At 36.6% G+C, this 17,893-nt stretch overlaps 1 protein-coding gene across 5 annotated transcripts in view; it reads right to left on the bottom strand.

The window, feature by feature from the left end:
• Positions 1-17,893, bottom strand: part of RNF111 (ring finger protein 111) — a 122,751-nt gene that overhangs the window by 90,840 nt on the left and 14,018 nt on the right. For 3 of the 5 annotated variants that reach the window (XM_027571089.2, XM_027571092.2, XM_027571093.2), the window contains exon 1: positions 19-345. The exons of 1 other annotated variant lie outside the window; for it this stretch is intronic. The gene's annotated coding sequence lies outside the window, so the exon portion shown is untranslated. Of the gene's footprint in view, positions 1-18; positions 347-17,893 lie in introns of those variants that run through there. One more of the 5 variants, XM_027571094.2, reaches the window with a different exon arrangement.

Here is a 17,893-nt window from a genome sequence, read left to right as displayed (position 1 = left end):
CCCCCCTAGTCTTCTCACCTTAATCATCAGCTTCCCTCTTCCCAGGGTCCGGGAATCACTGACCCAGGAAGGAAGACAGGAGATGGAAGAGGGGAAGAGGATGCGTCGAGAGCCAGTGATCTGCGCCTCAGATCTCGGCCTAATAGGCCCCTATAGTCAAGAGCTGCGTCTGTCACCGCCACCAAACCGTACGAGCGGCAGCGCCTGGTTCGGCCCAGTTCACCCGGCTTGGGTTCAGAATGCCTGATTCGACCCCACAAGAACTCCTCCCCCGAAGCTGCGGGCGTTTCTGTGCTGCGGAGACCCAACACCTCCCACCGTCGCCGCCACTGCTGCTGTTCTCCTGCCGCCGCCTAACCAATCCCTCCTCTACCGAGCGAGCACGACACTCAAGGTCTTTACGACAGTTCGGAAAGTGAGAGCGCAGTAGCATTCACGCCTCCATTAATATCTGTTTCTGCGCCTGCTCAGATTCTTGTTTCTCAATGTCCCGCCCTCTCTTCCCCAGCCCTCCCCCTTTGTACTCGCTTTATCAAGTCTATTAACGAAGCCGAACGATTTCATAAAGCTCATTATTTTGTTTTCCTTCGTGATTGTCTTCCACATTTAAGCAAAATACTATTTCTTGGCTAATTTTTTCATAACTTAGTACAGCTAACCACAGAATCATTGATTATACTTACAATTAAACAAAAACATCACGGTTTACTGTCTTTCACAAGAAAAATGATAGCCAAATCATACTCGCTAATGACATAAAGATCATAGCACTCCTCTCTTAAAGTGAATTTGCCTCCAGAATCACATCAAAAGTGGTAATAGATATCCTGAGAAATGACTGGACAATTACATACGCCTTCTTTTTTTTTTTTCTCCAGCATCCATAAGATGTTTTATGGGAACACATACATATGCCTTCTTAATTATTTTATGAAAATCAGTAGATAGCAAATGCTTCATTAAGTGCATTAGGAAGATGTAGGCAAGGAGAATGTAGGCTTTGGAATCAGTCAGACAGACTTCCTTTCAAATCCCGATGATGCCAATTAACAGCAGTCTGATTTATTAAACCTTTATAAATCTTTCCCAAAAAATGTCAATTACACCTCCATTTAAAAAAGAAATAAAATCGTATCTTAAACCAAAAAAAAAATTTCCTTCTCTATAAATTGAAATAACATTATTTACCTCAAAGGGTTCTTGTGAGATTAAGACAGTTTATAAAATGCTTTGAACATTACCAATTAAATGTTCAATAAACATTAATTCCCTTCCTTTGTCATCAACCTTTCTCAATATGCTTTCTTTTCATTCATGTTCTCCATTCTGTGAAGAAAATATTTTAAAATAATAATAACAAACAAGAAAGGATTGCAGATTGTTTGGGAAAACGGGAAGAGCATTGCAGAAATTTTTCTCAGTCCTCCTATTTTCTGGCTCTAAATAGAAAATTCTGTCTGAAGTAGCTTATCTACTGCCATGGTTTCAATTGTTAACGACTCATGACTTCTCAATGCCATGTATTTCCAGAACTGTATTTCCAGACCTAACCTTTTTCCTCAAGCTCTTGACCTGTGCTCTTCAAAAAGGTAGACACGGGGTGCCTGGGTGGCTCAGTCATTGGGCATCCACCTTTGGCTCAGGTCATGGTCCCAGGGTCCCAGGATCAAGTCCCACATCGGGCTTCCTGCTGGGTGGGAAGCCTGCTTCTCCCTCTCCCACTCCCCCTATTTGTGTTCCCTCTCTCACTGTGTCTCTCTCTGTTAAATAAATAAAATCTTTTAAAAAAAAATGTAGACACAAGCCACATGTAGCTATTGAGCACTTGAAATGTGGCTAGTACAATCTTTAAAAAAAAAAGGTAGACACAAGCCACGTGTAGCTATTGAGCACTTGAAATGTGGCTAGTACAAATTGAGAAGTGCTGTAAGTGAAAAGTATCTATCCAATTCAAAGATACAATATAAAAAATTTTGTAAAAATTTGAATAATTTTTAATACTCTACATGTTTACATGATATTTTGGATATATTGGGGTAAATCAGTGGTTCTCAAGAAGGCACAATTTTGTGCCCCTACTTAGGGTTATTTAGCAATATCTGGAGACATTTTTGGTGTTCACAACTTGAGGGAAGGATGGCTACTGACGTCTACTAACAAGACGCCAAGGATGCTGTTAAACATCCTACAATACACAGGACAGCCCTCCACAACAAAGAATTCCCTGGCCAAAAATGTTAATAGTACAGTTGAGAAATGCTGGGGTTAAATAAAATATACTACTAAGGTTAATTTACCTGGGTTTTTTTACTTTTTAAAATATAACTACTATAAACTTTAAAGTTACATTTGTAGCTCACATTATATTTCTATTGGACAGTGCTGACTGATGTAGACCCATATGGCTATTTTGCTGGATGTGTATTTCCACTTTAATGTCCCACAGGCATCTCCAACACATCATGTTGAAATAAATAAATGTGGGTATATTGCATTTACACACTATCCATTTCAGTCTTTCCTGTCTCAGTCAAGGGGACCAACTTAACTAACTAGAAACCCAAAGGTCATCTTTGACTATTCTCTCTCCCTCACTCCCTATCTCTAATCAATCAGTCTTTCTAATTCTGTCTCTGTAATATCTCAAATATTGAAAATGGACCCATTCCTCTCAATACTCTGCACCAGTCCAGGTCTTTATTATCTTTAGTTTCAAGTAGACATTGTGCACTATTGGCACATTACTTGCAATGTTTTCCAAGACCCAGAAAAAAAAATCTATATTTACACTATAATGTGGAAAGGACAGGATGGCGTAAGAGTGCTCTGAGAACACAAAGATGGAACACCATAGTCAAACCAAGAGGAAGTGATGTTTAAACTAAATTTTGCAACATAAATAAAGAGTTAAATGAAGCAAATAGGACATTCCAGGCAGAAAGATCAATACATGCTAAGGTACAGAAACAGCATGAAGCAAATTCTCTAGTAGGATCTACTGAATGTGTCATGCAGAAAGACTATTAAGAGATGAGGGAAGAAAAGTAGATAGAAATTGATTAAGTATGGTTGTTTTTGCTAGGATGAGGAGTTTGAGCTCTTTTATACTTAAAACTATGGGAAGCCACAAAGGGAAATCAACCAGAGAAGTAACAATCAGATTGACTATTAGAGACAGCATTATATAAGGGAGTAGGGGGTGGATTGGAAAGGGGCAAAAACAGAGGGATGAAGACCAGTTGGAATGGCAGGTAAAAAGTGATGAGAGTAGTGAAAATGAGAATGAGAAGGAAGGGACAGATACAAGAAGATTAAATAACTAACTGGGTATAGGGAGTAAAGGAGAAGGAGAATGGCAGAGGCTTCCAGATTTACGGTGAGTGGTTGGGTGGAAGTACCATTCAGGAAAAAGACACTTTTTGGGTTTGGGGCTTTTGGTTGGGATGGGATGAAGGAGGAGGTCGAAAGGAAATGATTACTTCTTTATTGGGCAAGTTGAGTTTGAGGTGTCCAACATTTAGCCGAAGTGGAGATTTCAGTAAGGTGATGGATAAATGGGTTTGGATCTCAGGGGAGGTCTGGGGTGAAGACAGGGATTAACTTGTGATAGCTGAAGCAATAATTTTGATGAGGCCACCCAGAATATAAATGAAAGGAGACAGATACCTGAGGAAGGCTGATATTTTGAGTTGAAGAATGAAGAGAAGTCACAGAAGGATAAGGATGGGCCAGAGCAAAGGGAGAAAAACCCAAAGAAATAGGTAACAGGTCAAATGAGAAAAAAGTTTCAGTGATAAAGTGGGTGATCAAGCATAAGAAATGTCCACTAGTTTGGCAATAAGAAAATCTGTAAACGAGCAGTTTCAGCAACTCTTGTACATTTTAGAACAGAGGTTCTCAACAGGGTTGATTATGACCCCCCGGGATTATTTAACAATGTCCCGATATTTTTGGTTGTTATAACTGGGAAGATGTTGCTGATATCTGATGTTTAGAGGCCACAGACATTGCTAACCATCCTGTAATGCACAGGACAGCCCCTACCACAAAGAATTATCTGGCCCCAAATGCCAATAATATTCCAGTTGGGAAGTCCTGGTTTAGAATGGATTGAACAATGTACTTAGACAAGGACCGGTACTTTTTCAAGAAAATGGTAGTAAATAGAAAAAGAAAGATAGACATATATTTAGTAGGATATGGAGTCAAGGAAGGGAAGACTTGAATCCTTTCTGTATGCTGAAGGGGAGAGAGCAGCAGAAAAAGAGAAATGAAAGATAATGGAAATACAGGGATGCTCTATGGAGGCAGAGGAAATGGGATTCAAAGCTCAGATGGAAGAATTAGCCTTGGATAGAAGAGCTATTTCTTTCACTGAAACAAATGAGGAGAGGGAGGAAGGGATTTCACAAATGAACAAAATTTATTGGCTTCAGGGGGCAAGTCAAGGGATTGCTCATTGAACAACCTTGATTTCTCTGGGAAACATGAGGTAAGGCCATCTACTAAGATATCAGGTTTGGAAATGGTTGGGTGGAGAGTAATTAGGAGAGAGATTAAAAAACAAATCAGAATAGTCACTATCATGATGGCAGGGCAGGCAGTAGGCAGACAACAAATCAAAGGCAGGAAGCCCAGAGCAGAAAGGGGTGTGACTGAGAGGACAGGTTCCATGAAGTTGTATTTATGGGAACACTGGTAGATTATAGGGGTGGGAGAGATCTCGCACCTGAATTACATACAGTTTCCTGCTTTCTATGCTTCTACTCCAACCATCCGGTGTAACATTGAACCACTATCAGAGTACGGTAGAAACTGATTGAGGGGTGCCTGGGTGGCTCAGTCAGTTAAGCATCTGACTTCAGCTCAGGTCATGATTCCAGGGTCCTGGCATCTAGCCCCGCATCAGGCTCTCTGCTCAGTGGGGAGTCTGCTTCTTCCTCTCCTTCTGTCTGCCTCTCTCTATCAAATAAATAAAATCTTTAACAAAAAGAAAAGAAACTGATTGAGCCACTAAGTTGCTTAAAATCCTTCAAGGATCTTCCAACATCTTCACAATGAATTCCCAAGTCCTTAGCTTGGCAAATAGAGCTCTTTAAAATTGAGAATCTCCAGAGTCATTTCGCACCACCCGTTCCCACCATCCTACTGCCTGCCCCTACCTACACTTGACAGAACTTCTCAAACTACTTGTAGACCTCCAGAAAAAATATACTGTTCCAGGATCTACCTGCCTTGGCACCTACTATTCCTTCTGTCTCAAAATATCCTCCCCCTCTCCTCCATATCCCCCACTCCTGCTTTACCTGTTTAGGAAACTCTTATCTATTCCTCAAAGCCCTCTTCCATGAAGCATTTCCTTACCTTGCTTCCTCCTTCTCACGATAGAGCTAATAATCACTCCCACTTTTGTACTCTCTTCAATCTTTGTGTATGCTTCTATTCGAAGTGTTATATTTATACCGACTGTCTTTTCCAAAAAGCTAAAAAAAAAAAAAATAACATCCTTCTCCCTTCAGTGGAAAAATATCGCTCAATAAATAGTTACTGAATTTACAGAATAAGGAGATTAGGTTGGGGTTCTAGTCTCAGTTTTCCCACTAAGAAACCAGAAATCCTTAATCAAATCACTTGAATGCTTCCAAAAATTGATTTTACTCCCCTGTGGAAAGATCCTGCCACCCAACACATAGTCCTAACCAAATTCTGCCTGCCTGAAACTGTGCAAAATAATGTTTACCAAATTAGCCTGCATATATGGGCCAGCAGTGCCTAACTATCTGGTAGGCAGAAATTTGAGAAGCTTGCTCTAAACATGGAAATAGAGCTGAAAAAAGAAAAGAGAAGAGAATAAATGAAAAGAGAAGAAAAGAAGATAATGAGCTGAATTAATGAGTCACCTGCAATAAATGGAAAAAGGAAAAATTCTACAAATTACCAAAGTCAGAGGGAAAGACTGGTATACCCACCAACCATTGCATACTTCACAATCACATACAAGTTTGCAAGTGAGAGTAACTGATTGTGTGGATTGAGCTCTGTGAGCTCTTTGGAAGAAAATGAAGCAAAGTTTGGAGATTTAATGTAATGAGATAGGGAGACCTTGGGAACTTGCTGAAAATATTTACTGAACTCTTTCCTCAGATGAAAAGGTCTGGGAAGAATTAAAAGGATCTAAGAGATGCACTAGTCAGAACATTTAGTGATCCACAACATTTTACTCTCCAGTTAATATATGAAGATATCACTGAAACTTGAAACTGAAAAAAATTTATAGATTTCTACAGCACTGCTGATTTAGTTGAGGCAGTACAGGACCTCATTAAAACATTATATATAAAATTTGATTTTAGCTGATAAAATTACAAACACAGACTGTTTAGTTTGAAGATTATAATCTTTATTATCCATACAGAGGCAGAAAAACAGAGAAACAAAGAGAAGAATCATTAGAAACAGCACTTCTTTCCTACTAATAAACTACTTTGAAGTCATTTTTTAATCTATTGAAACTATTTTGAATTATAGACTGAAAAATTGAGGAGTTATTTGGTGAAAGGATAACATCAAAAGAGTACAATTTTGATGACTACTTATAATTTTTAAAGTTTCTCTGACTGCTTTTGGAATGCAACCTTCAAGATACATTTGAATTATCAAGCACTCATACTATCCATGTGGCTCAGTTTCTAAAACAGTGGGGTAACAAATTATGGACGAACAAGGAGACAGAGAATGCCTGGAATTTTGTAGACAAGCATTTTAAACTTCAAGTATCCTGAAATATTTCTGGTTATCTGGCCAAATTCTGGCCAGATGTTTGAGGCCATCTGGTTCTATGAAGTATATTTTCAAACAAAACTGTAGGAAAATGAAAGAGAAAGCCACCACCCACCATGGTCATATAACCCTAGTGTCACAACTGAGTTGTCTGGATTGATCAACAACCGTTCTCAGAAATAGTTTACTCTGTTAATTACCAGTATTTTTATACTCTTAGTCAAGGTTGGTGATAGGTTTACCGCTGAAATTTTATATTTAACTCTTTTTGGAATGCTTCTGCAGTGCCATTTTTTTAAAATCCATAATTTCTGAAGGACTCACTTCTGTTAGCAATAAAAAAATCCGCAAGTTTCTGATGATTAAAAAGCTAGGTTACATAATCTCCAACATCAGAGCTCAACATCAACATCAAACATTTTACGGTTTGCTTCAGACCTAGTAAGATTTATACAAACCTTGTGAATATTACAGTTTCAAGTGTGATTTACATACTGGCAAATTATTTGCAAATTCAGAACAGGAAGTAAAGATGTTTCTATGTACTTGCTTGCTACTTATAGATCATGTAAAGTTTTCCCCAAACATTAAATGTTTCCTTAAACCATAGTAGTATTTGTTTAATTGCCTAACGAATATCTTGACTATAATTTTGGGTTATGGGATTGCAAACAGAAACTGTGTTTTGATTAGTTTATAGAATATACAGTACCTTTGAAATACTGATATAAGGGGGGCTATTCAGAAGTAAGTATATAGAAGAAAAAAGAAGGGAATTAAATGAAACTGCCCATGTAATGACAGGAGATTTTAAAAAATATTTAACAACTTGAATCTGAATGACTTTAGTACTCAGTGCTTCTGGTGAGATTTTAATAATTTTTACATTTTGATAGAGCATAAGTCATTATTACACTACTGTTTAAGAACATTGGAAAGATTATTTAGAGATTTTAGTTTAGTATCTTATTTTGAAATTTGCTCAGATAAGTTCTGAAAATATAAATTGGTCAAAGTTGATGATGACCAAACTCTGAAACCTTATTTATTCGGATTATAAGGATAAATAAAATCATTCTACTCTAAACACTTCAAACAGTAATTCAGGATTGAGTTAAACTAGGAAATAGTGCCACCTGCTGAATAAAAATTTCTTAAACATCTCAACATTAAGTTCATTTTTCAGACCACCTAAAGTTCTAAAATTTTTTTTCTCAAAGATGTACATTTAAAATGATCTTCAAACAGAAAATTTTCTTTAAAAACTTATTTAACCAGGGGCACCTGGCTGGCTCAGTCGGTAGAACATGAGACTCTTGATCTAGGGGTTGTGAGTTCAAGCCTCATGTTGGATGTACAGATTACTTAAAATTAAAATCTTTAAAAAGAGAGAGAAAGAGAGATTAATTGTAAGTCTACATGTGGCATGGCAAAACTTTCCATGCCTCTCTTCACTATGTAAAGAATATATGGCATCTAGGCTTTGAAATTAAAAACAAGGACAGGGATTTCTGAAAAGAAACAGATTGAGCTGGCTGAGAACTAGAACAGCTGGTATGACAAACTACACTAAATACTTCACATTCAAATACTTATAGGCCCCACTTGCCCATACCTGCCTGGCAGTAGGCATCACCCTTTTACACAGACTTCACATTAGTTCTGATATACTACCTCATTTAAAAATATTTATTGACAACCAAGATATGCCAGATATTTGAGAAAAACCTGTAACATAAAAGAGACCAAGATGAACATTTTTAAAAATGACTATAGAGAGGAGACATAATTTAACAAATAAGGGGGAATATATTTTAAACCGCTAATATCTTTAGAAATTAAAAATGATACCGCATCCTTATAAGAAGAAAGGGATGCTATAAAGAAAAAGCAAGAAAGAATGCTTAGAAATTAAAATGATAGTTTCCGAAACTAAAATTCAATAGGAAAGTTGAAAGATAAAGGCAAGAAAATCTTCCAGGATGTAAGACAAAAAGGAAAAGAAACAAAAAAGAAAAGATGAGTTATAGTGGACCAATCCTAGAAGTAAAATATCTAACAGAAGTTCCAGGAAGGGAGAACAAAGAATATAGAGAGAAGAAATTATGAAAGAAATGATTAGAAATCCCCAGAACTGAAGAAGAGTTACAAAATTCTAAAATTGTTTATTCTTTCATCTCCTGATGGACACCCAGATCATTTCCACCTTCTAGCTATTGTGGATAACACTGTATGAACATTCATTTACATGTAGTTGTTTTGAGTCCATTTTCAGTTCTGTGGGGTATATACTTAAGAGTAGAATTGCTGGGTCATAAGTAATTATATGATTAGCTTTTTGGTTTTTTGTTCTTTTTTTTTTTTTTTTTAATGTAGGCTCCATGCCCAGCATGGAGCCCAATGCGGTGCTTGAACTCCTGACCCTGAGATGGAGACCTTAGCTGAAATCAAGAGCCAGATGCCTAACCAACCAAGACACCCAGGGGCTCCAAATGTTTATTTTTCAGTTTTTGTTTTATTTATTTTTATTTTTTTTAAAGATTTTATTTATTTATTTGAGAGAGAGAGAATGAGAGATAGAGAGCATGAGAGGGAAGAGGGTCAGAGGGAGAAGCAGACTCCCTGCTGAGCAGGGAGCCCGATGTGGGACTCGATCCCGGGACTCCAGGATCATGACCTGAGCCGAAGGCAGTTGCTTAACCAACTGAGCCACCCAGGTGCCCTCAGTTTTTGTTTTATTAAGTAGGCTCCAGGCCCAGTGTGGAGCCCAATGTGGGGCTTGAATTCACAACCCTGAACTGAGATCAAGAGCTGGACACTTAACCCACTAAACTACCCAGGCGCCCTTATGATTAGCTTTTTGAAACACCATCAAGCTGTTTTCCATAGTGGCTGCACAATTTTACATTCCTTTCAACAATATATGAGGGTTTTCATTTCTCCATATCCTTGCCAAACTTGTTAATGTGTCTTTTTTATTATGGTCATCCTAGTGGGTAGAAAGCGGGTAGTGGCATCTCAGTGTGGTTACACCTTGTTTCATTCTCTTAGTGGTTGCCTTAGAAAGTAATCCCTATTTAACAAAACCTAATATTGTTACCTTTATTATCCTCCTGGGGAAGAATCCATAAATAGTTTAACAACATTTACCACATACACCACCCCCAGACACATGCACACACATTATTTACAATATGTTTTACTATGTATTATAACTGTATCATTTAAATGCCATAAGACATTAGTATTGGTTCACACCCCCTATTTTCAAAGTCAGTGTGATTTAGATTTATCATCATAATTATCATTTTCTTTGGTCACCATTGCTTTCTGCATCTGATCTTTCAAGATTTCCTTCTGCATGACGAGCAGTTTATATTCTGTAATGCTTATCTCCTATTGACAATGTCTTACTTTCCTTTAAAATGTATTAATTTTGCCTTCATTATTGAAGTATTTCTAGGATGATAGTTACTTTCCACAGTACCATGAAGATATCATTTCACTGTCTTTTGAAGCTTGCATCATTGAGACGTCAGTGGTGAGTTTAATTACAGATTCTTCAAAGCTAATCTGTCTGTTTTCTAGCTATTTCAACATTTTTCTCTTTGTCTTGATTTACTAAAGTTTCATTGTTATGTGTTTAGATGAGGATTTACCTTTATATATTCGGCTTCGGCTTTGTAAGCCTTCTTGAATTAGTGGATTATCAGCAATCATGTCTTCAGACTATTGCCTCAGACCCATTTCTTCTCTTTCTCTTCTGGGACTCCAACTAAATATGTTAGATCCTCTCACTGCAGTCAGGTGATAGGTCTCTGGCTCTTTATATTGTATTATTTACATAATATATTATTTATTAGCAATAAATAATATAATAAATAAATAATGAAACAATGTATTATTTACACAATATCTAATTGCTCCCAGCTTCATTCTAGATAGTTTCTTCTGAAATTTATTCTAATCACCTAATTCTCTCTTCAATTGTGACTAATACACTAAACCATTTCTTAAAATTTGGTATTATATATCTTCACTTCTGGAATTTCTATTTTTTTCCCCACATCTGCTATATCACTTTTTTTTTTCTTAAGAGAGACGGAGGGACAGAAGGAGAAGGAAAGAGAGAATCTTAAATAGGCTCCACACCCAGCACAGAGCCCAATGTGGGGCTCAATCTCACAACCCTAAGATCACTACCTGAACTGAAATCAAGAGTTGGATGCTTAACTGACTAAGCCATCCAGGTGTCCTCAAGTTTGATTTTTGTCAATAATCATAGTTGTCTTACAAACTCTGTGCCTGACAATTACAATTTTTGGAGTCCCTGTGAATTGTTTCCTTCCATTTGGTTTTCCTGCTCATTTTAACTCATAGCACCTTGTCTCTTTGTGTACTTCATCTTTTGTGTGTGTGTGTGTGTGTGTGTGTGTGTGTGTGTGTGTGTGTGTGTGTGTGTGTATGCGCTTCTTCATCTTTGATTGTGTTCAGGACATTGTGCTTAAAATTTTACTTACAGAAATCATCTTAGATCTGTTATGTCTATGTACTATATTATTACGGTTTTTTAAAAAAGATTTTATTTATTTATTTGACAGAGAGAGAGAGAGATAGCAAGAGCAGAAACACAAGCAGGGGGAGTGGGAGAGGGAGAAGCAGGCTTCCAGTGGAGCAGGGAGCCTGATGCGGGACTCGATCCCAGGACCCTGGGATCAGGACATGAGCTGAAGGCAGACGCTTAACGGCTGAGCCACCCAGGCGCCCCTATGTTTATACATAATATAAACTCTGGTGGGGTGCCTGGGTGGCTCAGATGGTTAAGTGTCTACCTTCAGCTCAGGTCATAATCTAGGGATCCTGGGATCAAGCCCTGCATCAAGCTCCCTGCTCAGTGGGGATTCTGCTTCTCCCTCTCCCTCTGCCCCCCCCAGCTCGTGTTCTCTCTCTCTCTTTCTCTCTAAAATGAATAAAATCTTTTAAAAAATAATATAAACTCTGGAAAACAAAATAAACTTTTAATATTTCAGACAGAAGAAAAATAAAGCAGAAATGAAATGGAAAACAAAAATAATAGAAAAAAATGGACAATTTAGAAGAAATGGATAAATTCCTAGAAACATACAACCTACCAAGACTGAATCATGAAATTAAAAAATCTGAACAAACCAATTACTAAAAAGTAAATAGAATCAATAAAGCAAAAACCTTCCAACAAACACAATCCAGGACCAGATGGCTTCATGGGTGAATTCTACCAAATAGTCAAAGGATGAGTAATACCAATTCTTCTCAAACTCTTCCAAAAGTAGATGAGGAGGGAACTCTTCCAAATTCATCTTATGAGGCCAGCATTATCCTGATTCCAAAACCAGACAAGGATACCACAAAAAAGAAAATTACAGGCCATTATCCTTGGTGAACATAGAAGCAAAAACTCTCAATTAAATATTAGCAAATCAAATTCAACAATACATTAAAAGGATGATATGCCATGATCAAGCAGGATTTATTCAGCAATATAAGGATGGCTCAACATCTGCAAATCTGTCAATGTGATATACCACATTAACAAAAAGAAGGAGAAAAATGATATGATCATCTCAATAGATGCAGGAAAGGAATTTGATAAAATTCAACACCCACTTACGATAAAAAGAACTCTAAACAAAGTGGGTATAGAGGGAATGTGCCTCAATATAATAAAGGCCATATACAACAAGCCTACAGCGATCATCATACTCAGTGGAAAAGCTCTAGGTTCAGGAACAACACAAGGATGTTCACTCCACCACTTTTATTCAACATTGTATTAGAAGACCTAGTCACAGTAATTAGGCAAGAAAAATAAACACAAGGCATCTAAATTGATAAGAAGAAGTAAAACTGTCACTTTTTGCAGATGACATGATATTGTATATAGAAAATCCTAAAGACTCTACCAGAAAACTCTTAGAATAAAAGAATTCAGTAATGTTGCAGGATACAAAATCAACACATAAAAATCCGTTGCATTTTTTTACACTAATTACAAGTTATCAGAAAAAGAAATGAAGAAACAATCCAATTTACAGTTATATCAAAAAGAATAATATACCTAGGAATAAATTTAACCAAGGAGGTGAAAGACTTCTATATGGAAACTACAAGAGATTAAGGAAAAAAATTGAGGCAGACACAATTTAAATGGAAGGATATCCCATGCTCATGAAGTGGAAGAACTAGTATTGTTAAAATGTCCACTACCCAAAGCAATCTACAGATTCAATGAAATCCTGATCAAAATTCCAATGGCGGGTGGGAGGATGGGTTAGCCTGGTGATGGGTATTAAAAAGGGCATGTTCTGCATGGAGCACTGGGTGTTATACGCAAATAATGAATCATGGAACGCTACATCAAAAACTAATGATGTAATGTATGGTGATTAACATAACATAATAATAATAAAAAAGAAAAAATTCCAATGGCATTTTTCACAATCCTAAAATTTGTATGGAGTCACAAAAGATCTGGAATAGCCAGAGCAATCTTGAGAATGAAGAACAAAGTCGGAGGCATCATGCTCCTTGATTTCAAACTCTATTACAGTTGCTCCTTGAACAACACAGGGGTTAGGAGCACCAATTCCCAGGCAGTTAAAAATCCATGTATAACTTTGGACTCCCCAAAACTTAGCTACTAATAGCCTACTATTGACAGGAAGTCTTACTGAAAATATAAACAACACATATTGTGTATGTTATATGTATTATATAACTGTACTACTATAATAAAGTAAGCTAGAGAAAAAAATGTTATTAAGAAAACCATGAGGAAGAGAAAATACATTTACAATACTATACTGTATAGAAAAAACTGCATATAAGTGAATCCATGCAGTTCAAACTCATGTTCAAGGGTCAACGTAGAAAGCTATAGTAATCAAAACAGTATGGTATTGGCATAAAAAGACACACACATAGATCAATGGAACAGAATAGAGAGCCCAGAAATAAGCCCACAAATATATGGTCAATTAATTTAGAACAAAGGAGTCAAGAATATACAATGGGGAAAAGATAGTCTCTTCCATAAATGGTGTTGGGAAAACTGAACAGCCACATGCAAAAGAATAAAACTAGAACACTATCTTACACCATACACATAAAATAAATTAAAAATGAATTAAAGATTTGAACATAAGACCTGAAACCATAAAACTCCTACAAGAAAACATTGGTGGTATCAAAAGGAATGAAATCTTGCCATTTGCAACGATGTGGATGGAACTGGAGGGTATTATGCTGAGTGAAATAAGTCAATCAGAAAAAGACATGTATCATATGACCTCACTGATATGAGGAATTCTTAATCTCAGGAAACAAACTGAGGGTTGCTGGAGTGGTGGGGGGTGGGAGGGATGGGGTGGCTGGGTGATAGACATTGGGGAGGGTATATGCTATGGTGAATGCTGTGAATTGTGTAAGACTGTTGAATCGCAGACCTCTACCTCTGAAACAAATAATACATTATATGTTAAAAAAAAAAAAAAGAAGAAGATAGCAGGAAGGGAAAAATGAAGGGGGGGAATCAGAGGGGGAGATGAACCATGAGAGACTATGGACTCTGAGAAACAAACTGAGGGTTCTAGAGGGGAGGGGGGTGGGGGGATGGGTTAGCCTGGTGATGGGTATTAAAGAGGGCATGTACTGCATGGAGCACTGGGTGTTATATGCAAACAAGGAATCATGGAACACTATATCAAAAACTAATGATGTAATGTATGGTGATTAACATAACAATAATAAAAAAGAAAACATTGGTGGTAAGCTTATTATAGGTCTTGGTGATGATTTTTAAAATCTGACACTGAAAGTAAAAGCAAAAATAAACAAGTGAGATTACATAAAAACTAAAAAGCTTCTGAACAGCAAAGAAAACAATCAACAAAATAAAAAGGGGTGCCTCAGTGGCACAGTTGGTTAAGTATCCAACTCTTGGTTTCAGCTCAGGTCATGATCTCCCGGTTGTGGGATTGAGCCCCACCTGGGGCTCTGTGCTCAGTGTGGAGTGTGCTTCAGATTCTTTCTACCTCCCCGTCTGCCTCTGCACTCATGCACGCTCTCTCTCTCTCAAATAAATAAATAAAATCTTTAAAAATAAATAAAAATAAAAAATCAATCTACTGAATGGGAGAAAATATTTGCAAATTGTATATACTGATAAGGAGTTAATATCCACAATATATAAATACACATACAATTCGATAGCAAAAAACCCCCAAGCAATGCAATGAAAAAAATGAACAGAGGACCTGAATACACATTTCTCCAAAGAAGACATACAGATGGCAAACAGACACATGCAAAGATGCTCAACATCACTAATTTATCAGGAAAATGCAAATAAACCATAATAAGATATCACCTCACATCGGTCAGAATGACTAGTATAAAAAGACAAGAAATAACAAGTATAGGAGAGGATGTGGAGAAATGGGAACCCTTGTACACTGTGGGTAGGAATATAAATTGGTACAGCCATTATGGAAAACAGTACAGAGGTTCCTAAGAAAATTAACAATAGAACTAACATATATGATCGAGCAACTCCACCTCTGGGTATTTATCCAAAGAAAATAAAAGCAACAACTTGAAAAGATATATGTATCCTCGTGTTCACTGCAGCACTATTTACAGTAGCCAAGATGTGGAAACAACCTAAATGTCCACTGATGGATGAATGTATAAAGACATTGTGGTATATATACACAATGGAATATTATTAGCACATACAAAAAAAGGAAATCTTGCCATTTGTGACAACAGATGAACCTTTGCCTGCATTATGCTAAGTGAAATAAGTCAGACAGAGAAAGATGAATACTATATAATCTCTCTTACATGAGTAATCTAAAGAAACAAACAAACAAAAACAAGTTCATAGATACAGAGAACAAAGGCAGGGGTTGGGAGGATGACAGAAATGGGAAAAGGGGCCAAAAGATAAAACAAACACACATACACAAAACAACAAAACCCACAAAAATAGCAGAAATCAATGAGAAAACAAAAGTAATAGGAATCAGTGGAACCTGGTTCTTTAAGAGAATCAGTAATACAGATAAACCACTAACCAGACTATTTAAGGATTAATAAAAGAAAGAAGAAATAAATTGCCAACATCAGGAATGAGAAAAAGGACATCACTTCAGATCCATACATGGACTTCATTGGGTTTTAAAAATTCCCTAAAGAAAACTTGAGGTCCAGATGACTTCTCTGGTGAATTCTATAAAATACTTAAGGAAGAAAGAGTACCAATCCTACACAAACTCTTGTAGATAATACAAAAGTGAATACATCTCAACTCATTTATGGGGCCAGTATTACCCTAAAACCAAGAGCAAAAATATTAAAAGAAAATTTAGACCAACAACCCTCATGAACATAGATGGCTAAATCTTTAACAAAATTTTAGTAGATCAAATCTAGCCATATATAAAAATGGATAATATATCATGAACAAGTGTATTTTATCACAGGAATACATGGTTGGTTTAATAAAATATCAGTTAATGTAATTCATCATATTATCACACTAAAAAAAGAAAAGTGATCATCTCTAAAGATTAAAAAAAATCACTTGACAAAATTCAACACCCTTTCATGATAACTTACAGCAAACTAAGAATGGGAAAAAAATTTCTAAATCATTCTAAAACAAGGCATCTTTTTTAAAATTTTTTATTGTTATGTTAATCACCATATATTACATCATTAGTTTTTGATGTAGTGTTCCATGATTCATTTAAAACAAGGCATCTTTAAAAAAACCTTCAGCTAATATCAAAGTTAATAGTAAAAGACTAACACTTTTTTCCCCTAACACAAAAACAAAGTCAATGTCATAAACTCTGAATCTACCTTTAGCTTTGCAATTAGAGTCCATGTTTCCCTCCTTTGTATCAATAAACTTATATTTATAACCACTGTTAGAGCACTTATGATATTTTATTTAATCCATTTACCCTTCTGTCTCTCACTCTACTGTGACCTTGTAAAGGATAAGCCCTTTGTTTTACTCATCTCTGTATGAATGTTTAAGAGATGTAATGGGTCTTAAGGATCATCTAATTCAGTCATCCTGTTTCCCACTAGAGGAAAGTAAACCCTAGAGAGATTAAATAACTTGTCCAACATCCTATAGCAACTTAGTTGGTAGTAATAGTCAACTGTGTCTTTTCATCTAAAAGGTACCATCTCTTTGAATTGATCAGTAAGTAAAGTAGGCTCTATTCACATTTTAAGTGAGAAAATTATATAGGAGTTTCATTACTTGCCCAGAGTCAATATCATGTGTTAAAACAAGGAGCACACAAAGACAAAAGTTGTTTCACATTAAAAATATTTTTGTGGGACGCCCGGGCGGCTCAGTCGGTTAAGCGGCTGCTTTTGGCTCAGGTCATGATCCCAGGGTCCTGGGATCGAGTCCCACATCGGGCTCCTTGCTTGGCAGAGAGCCTGCTTCTCCCTCTACCTGCTCTGCCTGCCGCTCCCCCTGCTTGTGCTCTCTCTCTCTGACAAAAAATAAATAAAATCTTAAAAAAAATAAAAATAAAAATATTTTTGTTGTTGTAGGATGAATATTTTCCACTGCTCCATTTTTGGACTGTGCAACAAAAACCTGTCTTAACGACAAGAAAATAAGCTTAGAGATGCAATCTAAGAATCTGAAACTATGACTATATATCAAGATGTAAAGTACTCATTAATTCCTTGCTACAAGTGCCACTTTAAACAAACCATCTCTTGTGTGTGTGCAAACATTCCCATCCCTATTCTCTAATTGTATTTGTGATAGCTTACATGAATACAAATAATATCAGGGTAGAAATTTAAAACGATTAACATTTTAGAAAAACAATGACACGGGAGGATAGCAAAATTCAGCCTGAAGCAATTATGAGATGACACAAGAAACATACCATAGAATCCTGGACAATTTTTAGATGTGAACCACAAGTTTAGCTTTAGATTCCTTTCAGTCAAAGCCAATAAGTAAACATAATCAGTTACAAGATTCACAAGAGTCATTATGGTAATATGTCTCAGAAGCAGCAGAAATTTTCCT

The sequence above is a fragment of the Zalophus californianus genome, chromosome 6, assembly GCF_009762305.2.
Source record: "Zalophus californianus isolate mZalCal1 chromosome 6, mZalCal1.pri.v2, whole genome shotgun sequence".
Classification (NCBI taxonomy): domain Eukaryota; kingdom Metazoa; phylum Chordata; class Mammalia; order Carnivora; family Otariidae; genus Zalophus; species Zalophus californianus.
This window is presented reverse-complemented; position numbering and strand designations above follow the sequence as displayed.